The 14,158-nt window shown below is 39.2% G+C and overlaps 1 protein-coding gene across 3 annotated transcripts in view; it reads left to right on the top strand.

Moving 5' to 3' along the window:
* Immp2l (inner mitochondrial membrane peptidase subunit 2) overlaps positions 1-14,158 on the top strand; it is a 947,147-nt gene that overhangs the window by 54,111 nt on the left and 878,878 nt on the right. The gene's annotated exons all lie outside the window — the stretch shown is intronic.

Below are 14,158 nucleotides of genomic sequence, written 5' to 3'. Positions count from 1 at the left end.
TATAGCATGATGGATAGACACATCCACAGTAGAAGGTGTTCATTTGTCAGACAGATATTTTGTCAGTATTTATATATCTGGAAATTGCAAGTTGTTGATTTTAGTACATCAATGTAGAAATTTTAATTTGGATCAGAGGGTTATCTGAAAATCATTCCTTATGCTTTTTGTTTACTTATTTTTATTTATCTAAAGTTACATTTGTTTATCTCTGTGTGCACATATATGTATGTGTGCATGTGTGTGTAGGGCATACATGTGCTACAGTGTACTTGTAGAGGTCCAAGGATAACATAGTAGAGTTTGTTGTCTCATTTCATCATGTGTGTCTTTGGACTCAAGCTCAGGATGTTAGACTTGGAAGCAAATATTTGACCTGCTGAGCTATCTCCCTGGTCATTTTGGTTTCTTTTTCATTATTTTGATTTATGTTATGGTCATCTGGGCAGAGGGAATTTCAAATAAGAAAATACTTCTATTGCATTGGCCTCTAGGCAAGTTTGTGGGGGCATTTCCTTGTAATGATTTATGCAGAAAGTCCCAGTCTATTGTGGGTGGCACCACCCCTGGTCATGGGGTTCTGAGTTCTATAAGAAAGCAGTTTGAACGAGCCAATAAACAGACATCCTCTTGGTCTCTGCTTTAGTTCCTGCCTCTGGTTGAGTTCCTGCCCGGACTTCCCTCAATGATATATTGCAATGAGAAAGTACAAGATAAAAGAAACACTTTAGCATCCAAGTTGAGTGCTAAAGAGAAATATAACGAGGACACTGGCCTACACCTTTTTATTTTTAGCTACTGTATTTTGATGTCAAGAAGTTTTTGACTTATTTAATGTTTATGACTCTCATGTGTCTCAGAATTGAATGTAATCATTATGGGATGTGGGTTGGTTTAGTTCAGTGTCCTTCAAAGTATGGTGGCTGTATAAGGGATCTGCTCTTCTCATGGATGATAGCAAGACACAAAAGGATGAAAAGAAATACTTAGAACCCTTAAAAATTACAGTTCAGAATTTTGGTTCTTTTATACATATTCTGTTTAATGCATGCATGGTGCTCTAAGATGCCAGAAATTGGGCAAGAGGTGTCCTGGAACTGGAGTCACACACAGTTGTGAACCACCATATATGTGTTTGGGCTCAAATCTCGAACCTTTGGAAGATCATCCAGCTCTTTTAACTGTTGAACCATTTTTTTTTTACCCAGCAGATTCTATTGTTTTAAGACAGGCACCTTGCCAAATTCAAAGTCAACCAGTGGAAGCAAAATTTTTACTTTCAGGAAGCTAAAGAAGATGGGAATATTGTCAGTAACAAAGTGTAGAGAAGTTTTAATTGAGCAACATAGCTGTTCTGGCAAGGGAGCATATCCAAAGACCTGGGTCTGTGTGACCCAGCTGGAATGAATGAATATGTGTCATGCACCTTTAAGCCCCCTGGCTGGAATATGGACACACTGACTAAAGAACTTTAATTCCAAATAAAGACACCTAATTGAAGGCTAGACAAAGTGATGAATCAGAAAAAGTTCTGGTAGAATGAGTCGGAGATAGGATATACCCAACTCTCAGGAGAAAAGCTATTTAAGAGCAGCACAGGGAGAGAGGGTTGATTTTGTCAGTGAGTTGGAGCAAAGTCAGCTGGAAATTTAGTGCAAAGGAGTTGAGCTCGTTTGTGGGTTCATATTTAATCGCAGCTCAGCAGAGGCAGCTGAGGCTAGAGAATAAGAAGGAGCCAGAAGATTAGAACAAATTTTCTGAGTTAGTTTGAGGCGAAGCAGAGCAATTCAGTGAGAAGATGAGAGAAGCCAGATTGAATCTGTCAGCTAGTGGAGGCATTTGACCTAGAACAGTTGAGTTGAACCAGCCAGTCAGGGTTCAGAATGAACTAGAAAGGGTCAGCTTATTCAGCAGTAAGCTTCCTAGAGGACAATTACATCTGGGAAATCGAAGATACTTTTATAACTAAATATCTCCTACAGCCACTAGGACTCCAAAGATACATGTTTAGTGTTAGAGGTCACTTAAAAAGTTATTTCCCTTTGAGTCTACCAAGAAATGATCCTTATTTTTTATAGACCAAGATCGACAAATTTGTGAGAGAATGGTAGCTGGGATATTTCCTTTGTTTTGGATATCTTCAGTTTTCAGATACTCACGACCAATTCTATTGTCACCTTAGTGTGACCTGTGGCCTGTCTTCAAGTCACTTTGTAACTTGTAGATTCATTATTTAAGAAAACCCTGAGGCAGAAACTAAATCTAATTAAAGAGATTTGTAATCCTGCTCTTTTGGCTTTTTGGGATAGTGCTATGACAATCCTGAATATTCACTTTGAGAAGTAAATTTTGTTATAGGAACTCTTTGGGTCTCTCACAAGCTCTTATTGGCTGCAGTGCCGTAGGACAACTTGTTTTTAGGATTTCATCTTTGAGAAATAATTATCTACATTTTAAAACTCTCCTTAGTAGTTCTTTTCTTAGCTTAGGTTTTCTAGTATTAATTTCTAACTCATAACTATCTGACTAGAAGGATAAGGATTATCAAACAGGAAGAGAGTCTGGTTAGGTGAAATTAAATCATATATGACACAATGGTTCAATTGAAAACAGTGTTCAGTTTATGATATACTGGACTCTTTTTTTTCAAATACAGCTCTGTAGATACAGTCATTTGGATAAGACATCTCCTTAGCAATGCTCAGCACATAATGATTGTGGGTACCAATTACTGGTTAATGATTATTCATGGTGACCTGTTATTCCCTGTAGTGTCCATGAATCACTCCTCCTGCTTGTTGAAAGGTTACCTATGAAAGCAGATGCACTTTTTTTTTTCATATAGAAGCACCATATTACACAACATTAATTTTATTCAGTAAATGAAGACTGATATTGAATATAGTTAAAACTACAGAGGGAATTTATGTAGGTGGAATGCAATTATTCAGATTAGAATTTCAGTGACTTACCAAGGCTTTTAGAGCAAAAGGGTGCCCTAGGAATAGTTTAATGACCTCACACCAAAGTTTTATATTTTATTTGAATGAGAATGCCTACAGCAGGGTCATTGACTCTGATAGCAGGTGTGTGCTTTCCACATTTAAAATTAAAATTTAAGGCTTTATAAAGTAAGGGAGTGAAGTCATTTTGAGTACCATCATCTTATTTTTAATATAATTGCCGTATAATTTTTAAATAGCACCCATTCCCTTTTTCCTGTTTTGCATTGCCAGAGGGACAACCCTAGAAATCACGATTGCATTCTGCTATCTTTCCAGCTCAGACTTCAGAGAGATATTTATGTAAAACAATTTAAAAATTTCAGAATATGAGGGAAAATAGAGTTAATTCAGCACCTAGGTCTTTATTCATTAATAATACATGTCATTGGTTTGAAATTATCTTGACTTTTAGCTACCTATGTATGAGCCTGAAAAAAACTGGCTTGTAATCAACCTCTTAGGCTCCTTCCTAGCTCTGTAGTCATTATCTTACTTCCTGCTGAGCTAAAAACTGAAAGTCCTGTCAAAAAAGTAAGCAAAGAGACCCCTTTTTTCTCTCAAATCTCTACTTAAAAAAATTTAAGCATATAGAGGGCTTTATAAGACTCAGTAGTCATAGTTTTATTCATAACTGTTTTTCTGATATTCAGAGAAGCTAGGTACAGACTCTGAAAGAAAGAGATGTATTCTGATTTATATATTTATATTAGGTGGTATTTGGAACTTCCTGCTGAATTTGTCCTTTTGAGATGTTGGTGAGCACCTGGCACAGCTCTTCTTCCATGCAGACCCCACTTCTCTGTGCTCCATGCCCCCCTCCCCAAGCACTGTCTGAGGCTGATGTCCAAAGAAGCCAGGGCTTAGTGCTGGAATATTTTATGGGGTTTTGCCCTGTGTATGTTCTTCCCCGATTCCTTTTGGCACAGAAATTTCTCCTGAAGTTAAGATGTTACAAGTTTTTATGTAGTTCTGCAATCTGTCATTAACAAAGAATTCAAATAGTTTGTATTTAGTGAGACCCCCCTTCCTATCTGGAAAAATTTATTGAAGTAATTGAAGATGCCCACACATTGTACTACAGATATGACCATGCGTTCTCCCAAGGCACACTAGTTTTTACTATCTCACTATTTCTGTGTATGTGTGTGTGTGTGTGTGTGTGTGTGTGCATACATATGCACAATCATTGCTATTGTTCGTGTTATTGAACACTGCATAGTAGTTGCATAAATAATGCCCAGTTCATATTTAGTCCTTCTATGTACTTTCCTGATGCATGTACCTTGTAGTAGAATGGTTCATTAATACTCAGTTTTTAACTACCAAGTACCTAGTCTGTGAGCCCTCTCCAAAAAAGATCTGCTGACTAGTTAGAGCTCCTCTCCTTATCCTGCTTCCCTGCTGGAGAGGGCTCCCTGAAGGGCCAGCTTGGCTTACCTCATTGCTGAGCTCTGGTGGCCCTGTAGAGTTGAAGTGGGGTTTAGTTTGATTAGATTAAGATGATAACTATCAGAACAAGGGTTCTGTTTGTTTTCTAACCCAATTCCCAGTCCTTTAGTAGACTTGTGTGTGTGTGTGTGTGTGTGTGTGTTTCTGGACACAGGATTCTTCATTACCTCATCTTGCATATGTGCAAACAACAACCTCCCCCCCCCCCAGGGATGTCTCTGTGGTTGTATTTCTCAGGCCAGGTCCCCTGGCTCCTAGCCTCTAAGTCTGTGTTCTTCCCCACCTACATTCTTTATTGTGCAATGTTTTTATTTTAGAGAGAAAGAAGAGCACTAGGGAGTGTAAATGCTCTGTTTCGGCCCAAGGCTATAAACTGCCTTCCCTAGCAGTTCTGTGTGTTTGTATTTCCTATCAGAGATAATAAAAATGGGTGTGCCTTCTTAGAGAACCCAATATCACATGACTGGACTCTGGCCAATAAAAAGTGGCTGGGAATCTGGCCCCATTCTGTGACCCAAAACACCCCCGTGACACTGAGCTCATGCTCTTTTAGCTGCTCTCTGAGGTTTCTGGCTGTCACAGATGTTTGTGTTCTGTTAGTGGCCAAAAAAGGTTGTGCTTACATGGCTGGAGGTGAGAGGTGAGTCCACACACTAGGCCTCAGCGGAAAGACATCAGAGTGGTCCAAAGGCAGAAGACAGGAGCCAGAGCAAAGTGTCTGGCTTTCCCTGGGGTCTTGTGGAAGGACAAAGAACAGGCCTAAGACTTGCTAACCTGAGGAGTGGTCTCTAGTTGCCTAGTCACCTTCGGAGTGATTACAACACATTAATTCTGTCTCTGAGGCTCTGGCTAAGCTTACATATCAAAGGTGTACTTTGGGCTTAGGTTTTCCTGTCTGTAGTCTGATGGTCCTGGAAAGGATGGTCTTTCCTGCATGGGAAAAAATTCAGGTATCTTCTTACCCTTCAGATCCATCCTGCTGACTGAAGCTGCACCACCCAGTTTATAGAAATTATCATACCATGGATCACTTGTTCAAGAAAAGATTAAAATTCAGAATTCAAAATAGAGTTTCTGTTGAAGGCTTATAGAATCCATACCGTCATAGACTAGAGAAATTCTGTGGTGTGATTTTAGTCTAGACCTCTGTTTGAATATTACAGTAGAGCAAACACATGGGGAGACCATGGGCTTCTAGGTACGTAATTTTCTGCATGATTATGGGATAAATTCATTGCTGTGTATGCCACTGAGATTTTGGGGTTCTCTTCAAAAAGCAGTTAGCCAAATTTGATATATAACAGAACTCAATACCTTCTTTGCTTTTTTTTTTCATGGTTCTTTTAAAACTAACCTCAGGTTACAATTATCTTTCACCCGTGATTAGAAATTCTTTTCTGTTATCTTCTAGTTATTTCATAGATTATTACTAACTGTACTTTATAAGTTTCTCAAAGAAAAGGCTATTTTCTTCTCATCTCTGCATTCACATACTGAATAAATGCATATTAAATTTGTTCTTTGAAGCATTAATGTGCTTGAATAATTAAACTACAGAAATATGCTAAATATTCATTAATCATTTTTTTCTTAGACTTTGAGGTTGTTTTTCACTATTCTGAAAACTTTTTTTGCTCCATGATGAACTTATCATGTTCTTTATGGCAGAGATGTTCAGCCCTTTTTACCCATGACTCATACTAAGTATTATCTTTTGTACTATACACACCTATGCACAACTGAAACAAAAGTGCCATGTAACAATACTTAAAAGATAATTACCTTCAATTATGTGCAATGCCCTCTGATATTTTCAGTTATGTTTGCAACCCATTAAGTTGATTCTATGACTCATTCATTGGGCATGACCTACAGTTTGAAAAATGCTGCCTTACGGCTGGAGAAAGGCCTGCCCCAATGAACCTGCTTAAATTGAGCTATATCATGTTTGCCTTTGATTATAAAATTTTAAGTATGGACCTGTCATAGGGACTTAGGCAGTAAAGGCAATGCTAAGGATCTGGAGGCATTGTCTGTTCTTAGTCTAAAAGTTTTCTTTTGAAGTCAATGTGATTCTTGGGCCTTTTTCTGTTAACATCACCTTATGTATTTATTAATTATGATTCATGAGTTTTACCTGAGCCCTATGAAATTAGAATCATTTTCTGAGTACTTTTGGATATTTATTGTGACAACTTTTATAAATACTAATGGTTAAGATTTTTTTTTTCTTTTCTGGACAGCTGCAAGTGTGAGTGCAAATTGTTAGAGTTTTTCTAGTTGCCTTTGTACAACAGGTTCTAATTGTTTTTGTTAATACTTCTTCCTTTTGTACCTTCTAGGATATATCCATTTGACCTTCTTCTTCCTTTTGTACCTTCTAGGATATGTCCATTTGACCTTCTTTTTAAAAGTATCTTTGGATTTCTTTATTTTATTTTCTGTGTATGCACTTGGGGGAGAAGAGGGCACTGGATCACCTAGAATGGGACTGATGGTCAAGAGCCAGTATGCGGATGCTGGGACTCAATCTTATGTCCTCAGCTAGTCGAACAACTGCTGTGAACCACTGAGCCATTTATCCAGCACCTCCCCCATTCTCTTACGCATTACATCCCTGTGTCAATTTTAGCATGCAGTACTCTCTCATATATTCTTATCAATTTATAAATCTGTCCTTTGAAAATTTTCTCAGTACTTTTAAGAACTTTATTTTTTCTTTTGTCTTGTTTTCCATTTTCTATTCACTTTATTTTAAAAGTGAACATTTTATTCATTGTATAATAATTTGTTTTTAATAGTTATTTTTTATTTTTGCTGGTAAATATTCTTGTCTTTGTTTTAAAAAACACTGTCGTCACTGTAACTTTCTTTCTTTCTTCTTTCTTTTTGTGTTGCTGGGAATGAGCCTAGGGCTCCACACATGCTAGACAAGTACTCTTACCACCGAGCGGTTTGTGTCATTGTCAAATGGTGAGCAAGAAGCTTGAGCACAAGTGTCGTTTGAGGGAATGGCCTATCGCTTAGGATGGGAGCCATGCTGAGTTTTACAGAAATGGCTTCTCAGCGACTCGGACTTCTCTCATTGATTTGTGTAGTGTTTCTTCCTCTAATACCTCACCATTTTTAATGCCTAGTGACCTGATTTGACCAATGAGACGTCAGCAGATATTACTCAGGTAGAAGCCTGGTGAACATTCTGAACTAAAAATGTGTAAGAACTCCAGCTGTTCCACTGGAGGGGACACTGGGACATTATTGAGATCCTGGCCAGCAAGCCTCACTTCGATAAGCCTGATATGTTCATGAGGTCAGTGTGGGCTGCTCAGTTGTCCTTGCCCTCCCTCAGTGGATCCTAGCCACATGAGTGACCTCCAGAGATGTCTGAATGGGATTTCCCTACCAATTGTGGCCCCAAATGCTGATTGCAGACAGTAACTTGGCTGTCCTTGTAGGACTCAAGTTTGGCAGTGATTTGTTACAAAGTAGTAGATAACCAAGCCAAACCTGCAACTTTTAGTGAGGCTCTGTCATTCCTCAAACAGGCAATGTTAGTTCTGAGGCTCTGTAACTCTGCTTTTCTGGGTTGGAAAAGTGGGGAGAGTTTTGGAAGAGTTTGTTAACTGACAAGCAACTTTAATGGAAACCAGGAATGCAGGTTGCCCTCGTCCATGTTACTGGAACCTCTTAAACTGTCATTTCAGGAACTTTGAGATGTGCATACCTAACAAACCTATAGATTGGGCTGAGAGGGCTTCTGGGAGGAGAGTTCAAACTGTCAGTTTCTTTTCTGCATTTTTGTCTAAGGTATGCAATCAGAGAAATGAATTGCAAATGAAAGAGAGTACAGAGAGTCCAAGACTTTATAGGTTAGAATATCAAACCCTGGTCCATTTCTAGTTTCTAAGTGGGCAAAAGCTTCCCAGAGTAAGACAAGATTTGGGGTAAATTTAACATCCAGACTGGAAAATGCTTTAAGATCTCAAAAGAGTGAGGCAGTGCTTCATAATTTTTTTTTAGTTAGATGCAAGAGAGTCTAACACTCTCAAGACATTGAGTCACCACAACCTGGCACTTCTAAAATACAGGTATATTTTGAAAAATTATTAATATAATTTTGTATTGACTGTCATGAACCCAAATTAATAAGAAATCTATGACTTTTAAGGGGGTTAAATTATCTGGTATTAAAAGGAACAGTCAGTTTAAAAGGGAGCCTATGGTCTCCAACATACTATGACAAAAACCATTTCTTTAAACAAAAAAAAGGATGTGGTCTCCTAGTGAGAAGCCCAGGGGCAGACCATGATGTTTATGTGGTAGAGTCATTCCAGGAAGAGGAGCATTCTTTGCATAAGAGGCCAACATATGTACAGTGCTGGATTTGGTGAACAAATGACTTCTCTTGTTTCTTCCATTGTTTTCGTTTCTCTCTCTCTTTTTTTAAAAGTCATTTGTGTTTTTATATCATGAGTGTCCGTAAACCCAAGCCATACCCTGGAATCGTTACCTTTACCCTGATGCCTATTGCAGAAAAAGAACTTTGTTCCTCTGTCACAGACTTGGGGGTTCTTTGAAACTGTTTCAGGTGGGAGGGCTATGATTCATCAGGTCCAGAGAGCACAGTGCTGGTAGATTGTTAGTTTGCCATCCTTCCCATTGCTTTGACCCCTCTGATTCATGGTCCTCGGTACACTGGCTCTGTACAGTCTCCCCCACACTTTTTCTTGGCTTGGCCAATTCATCCCCTTAAGCAGATAGAATAGCAAACTGGGGCTTGATGGAGGCCTACAGGAAAGGCTGGTTCTCCTGCAGCCATCTGAGTCGCTCAGCTAGGCCAGCGCACATGCGACTGCAGAATTGTGCGCCCATGGTTTTTCTTTAATGTTTTGGAGTGCTTTGTTTTGTAGCAGTAGGATGAGTAATATAAGACCTATAGTTCTTTTGTTCTTTCTCATCTGCTGCACAGCTTAACAATTCATTTTAATAAGTAGCTTGTTTCCAACACAGTTGAACCCCTTAATTCTGCTAGGTTGGCTCTATGCAATTTAAGGGAGCCACAAATCAAAATTTCTATTGATACCCCTGGAAGCTGGAGTTAAAAATTTTACTTTTATATAAAGCAGTATCAAATTCAATGAAAGGAAGCAAAGGCTCTAAAATCTGTTGTCTCTCTTTCTTCTTTTCTTTCTTTCACCTACACTTTAATTTTATTAACCTTTAATTGATACTATATGGACACAGTGTTTCTGGGAAGCTACAAATGGCTACAACTCTATAGTTAGCCTTATGAATAAATTGTTATACTGTTGTACACATTGGGAAGCTGGGCATTTTGGAGTGATTTATTTCTGACACAGTTACCTAAAGAACCTTTTCAGGGCCTGGAGAGAGGGCTTAGTGGTTAAGAGCTCTAGTTGCTCTTTCAGAGGACAGTGGGTTTGATTCCCAGTGCTCCCAGGGAACCTCTCGACCGTCTGTAACTCCAGTTCTAGGTAATTCTTCTGGCTTCTACAAGCACCAGGCATGCATACCGTGCACAGATAGACATGCAGGTAAAACACTTATGCACATTAAAAACAGAGCTTTTCAAATACCTTATTATTTGAAATCATTCTTTTTTGTTACTTTTTTTGTTAACCTTTTTGTGGACACTTATATGTCAAGGAGTATGCATGATAGAGAAAGTAGTTTCTTCTTTGTATGAAAGAAAAAGCCTTTCATTGAGTTGGGCTTTTATTACACACAAAATATTAAATAACTTATTAATGTATAAAATATATATTTATATAACTTTTACATGATCTATTACTTGTTATGAATAATTGGAACTATAAACCAGAATATTTACCCTGTACTGGTAGCTATGAAATAAGACACACATATTGAAAAAACAGATTGACTTTTATTATTTTTAAATTATGCACAGTCGTGTGTGCGTGTTGTGTGCAGGTGAATATAACTGCCCACAGAGGTCCCAGGCATTAGCTCCCCTTGTAGGCAGCTTTGAGCTGCCTGGCCTGGGTGCTGTGTAACTTTTTTCCTTAACAAGAACACTGACTTCTAACCTCTGAGCCAGTTTGCCAGCCCCATAGAGTTTTATAGTTATTAAATCATATACAAAGCCAGAGTTGACCTCTTTTTTAAAATTTAAATTATATTATTTATTTACATTTCAGTTGTTTCCTCTCTCAATCCCCACTCCTACAGTTCCTCATTCCATTCCTTCTCCCCTTGCCTCCGAGAGGATGCTGTCCCCCGATCAGGCCTCCCTCTTCCCTGGGACCTCAAGGCTCTCAAGGGTTAGGTGCATCTTCTCCCACAGAGGCCAAACCAGGTAGACCTCTGCTCCATATGTGCCAGGGACCTCGGATGGCTGTCCTCAGCTGACTGAGACAGGTGCAAATACTTACACCCAACCACTGGACTGAGGTTAGGGACTCCTATGGTTGAATTAGGGGAAGGATTGAAGAAGCTGAAAGGGAGAGCAACCCCATAGGAAGACCAGCAGTCTCAACTAACCCACACCCCAGAGTTGAATTGCAGTCAAGTTACAGGGAGGAGAATCGAGGGGCTGTCTAAACAATAAAAGACTGTTAAAAAGGAACATAAATTTTAGAAGTATGTAAGAAAAGGATATAAAATCCACTAGTTTACCCCTTAAGGACAACTCATTTCTTGTCCTTCATAAAATATTGCATATTGATTGGTAAAAACTTAGAAATGATAGAAAAATACACGCTCCAACAATCTATTCCACTTTCCACAGTTAGTTCTTTTGTTATTCTACCCAGGAATAGTTAAAAGCATTGATTGCTAACAGTATTCTAGTCATTGTAATATAGTAGCAATTTAATATCTCTCAGCTGTATAATGAAGGTATTGTTTTACAGTTGAAGACACAGGAACAGAGAGTAAATACTTCAGTGACAATTACACAGATTGAAACTAAAACTTCAGAACTCAAAACTTGCTTTTCTGAGCTGTTGTAAAGTTTCTACTTCTCTGTCTTCACAGTTCTCTATCTCTCCATCCCTTCCCTGTCTTCTGTTGTTGACTCTGCCTTTCCTGTCTCTTCTTCCATTCTCTGTTTGCCCTCCTCTTCTGTTTTCTAAGTCGCATCATACCAACTTGTTTATTTAATCACATTTTTACTTTTATCTGCTGAAAACTGTATATTTTTTTGCAATGGGATTGCTAGTTTTTGTATCCATAGACCACATAATTTAACAACTTTTAAATTATAGTTTAATCACCTGGTAGGCGGCAGCGTGTTTCTGTCAGTGCTCTGCCTTCTGATCTCTTGCTACAGTATTAACAGAGGCCCAGTGAGTCACTGTGGTGCTTGGTCTTGTTACCTCGCTTCTTGTCACATAGGCATTGTTCCATTTCATAGCAGCACTGCAGAAAGGGAGAGTGTAGTCACTGACATATTTGGAGATACTGCCTTTATGTAACTTTTATTATATTGTTCTGTTTCATTACTGTTATCCTTTCATTATTCCTGACTTATAAATCAGGCTGTCATAGGTATGTATGTGTAGGGAAAAAAAATCTTAGTTTGTGTATGTATAGAGAAAGATAGTTTGTTATTATCCAAGGTTACAGTGTCACTGAGGGCACTGGGATGTATTTCATGTAGATAATGTATACTACTATTATTGAAGTTGCTATAATTTTTACTGTAATTAATATATAATGAATACCTTTGTATGAATTTCTGAGTTTCTCACGGAAACTTGTTAAATATGACATTCCTAGGTCTAAGGATAAGATTGGGCTTTAAACACATTATCTTTGTGTAGATCAGCTTGCACAGAGTTTGTAAATATTTTTATTCTTATCTGTAATATATGAAAGCGCCTGTAAAACATTATGCTTCACTCTATAATAGAATATGCAATTAAGATTAGGAGAAGGAAAAATTATCAAGTCAGCGTTTCTCTAAATTAAGCTAATGTGACATATGTCTACCTTTCCTGTACATGTTTACTATATTCCAATACTTATTTTAAAAAATAAACATTTCTTACATTTATATATTGCTGTGTGTGCATGTGTGTGTGTGTATTTATGTGTGCGTGTGTTGTGTGCGTGTGCGTGCACGCGCATGTGCATGTGTGCATGTGTGCACCTTCTGTGGTAGGCATGTGGAGATCAGAGGACAGTGTGCCAGTGTGGTGGTCTCTTCCCACCATGTGGTCACTCAGCTCGCCGGACGTGGCAGCAAGTTCTCCTGTGCACTAAGCCATCTTGATGTCCGTCCAATCCTTTTAAAAAAGAAAATTAAGAAATAATGATTAAAAAATTATGGTTATTTTAATGGGAATGAAATTTCATGTACAGGAGGAAAATCATCTCTCTTAGTGAGTGGTCAGTACACTCTTTCTGTGAAAAAACACCGTGACCATAACTCTTTTTTTTTCTTGTTTCTTTTTTGTTTTGTAAAGACTGCCATTCATTTCCCTGTCCCTCCACATCTGCTCTCTGGCCTTGCAACCTCCCTCTCAAAAGAAAGCAAATAATGATACAGCAAACAAACAAACAAGCAAACAAACCCATCTGGGACCATGCCAACTCGTACAAAAGAAAGCATTTAATTGAAGGCTAGCTTACAGTTTCGGAGGTTTGGTCCATTGTCATCATGACAGGGAGCACGGGGGGCGCCCAGGCAGGCATGGTGCTGGAGAAGGAGCTGAGAGTTTCATATCTGTATCAGCAAGCAGCAGTAAGAAGGAGACTCTGGGCTAGGAATGGGCTTTTTGGAACCTCATAGCCCACTCCCAGTGACACACTGCCTCTTAATCCTTTCAAATAGTGCCACTCCCTGATGACCAAGTATTCAAATCTATGAGCCTGTGGGTGCCATTTTCATGGATACCACATCAGCACTGTGGTTTCAAATGGAGAGTGCTGAAGAAGCACAAACAAATAAGTAAACAAGGGAAAGTGATTCCACAAGGCTTCCCCTCCCCCGCCTGAGCTGGACTATCGCTATGTAGCTCTCGCAGGCCTGCAACCCACCTGCTTGCCTCCTTTTTCTGAGTATTGGGATAAGACAAGTATCATTAAGCCTTGAAGACAACAAATGTATTTTTATAAGAGGCTCCTAAACCTCTTTCTGATGAAAATATCAATAGATATTTGTTTGAATCAGTTACTAAGCACGAGGCCTGGGAATGCCTTGTTTGCTCAGGGTCCATGATGATATGAAAGAACCCCTGAATTGATTTGTCTCTTTCCCATACAGCAAAGGCAGCAGCTTCTCTATAGTCATGTGTAGAACATAGCTCTCTTCAGCTGGCATGGGACATGGCCATGTCTACGCACCCATGAGCAGGGACAGGTCAGTAGGTCTGTCTGCTTAGCAGGGAGTGACTGGTCAGGCAGGAGCTCTTGGGAGATGGCCTGGAGGACTTACGCTGGGAACTTCATCTTCCCACCGGATGCTCCATTGGTGATGGCTTCCAGACGCTGGAGGACATGTGCGGAGCTCATTATTGTGGATGGGATAAGGTCAGGTGTAGCCAGGACCTAATAAGTACACGTCTCCCCACCTCACCCCCTCTGTCTCTCTCTTGCTTCTTCTCCTCCTTCTCCTCCTCCCCTCTCCTTCTTTCATACTCTCCATCCTGACTGCAGTCTCCCCTCCTTCCATTCCTACCAGTTCCCCCAGCCCCGGCTTCTCCACATCAATGACTCTT

This window comes from Apodemus sylvaticus, chromosome 6 (assembly GCF_947179515.1).
Source record: "Apodemus sylvaticus chromosome 6, mApoSyl1.1, whole genome shotgun sequence".
NCBI classification, from domain to species: domain Eukaryota; kingdom Metazoa; phylum Chordata; class Mammalia; order Rodentia; family Muridae; genus Apodemus; species Apodemus sylvaticus.
Note: the sequence above shows the minus strand (reverse complement) of the source record. Positions and strands in the feature narration are given on the sequence as shown.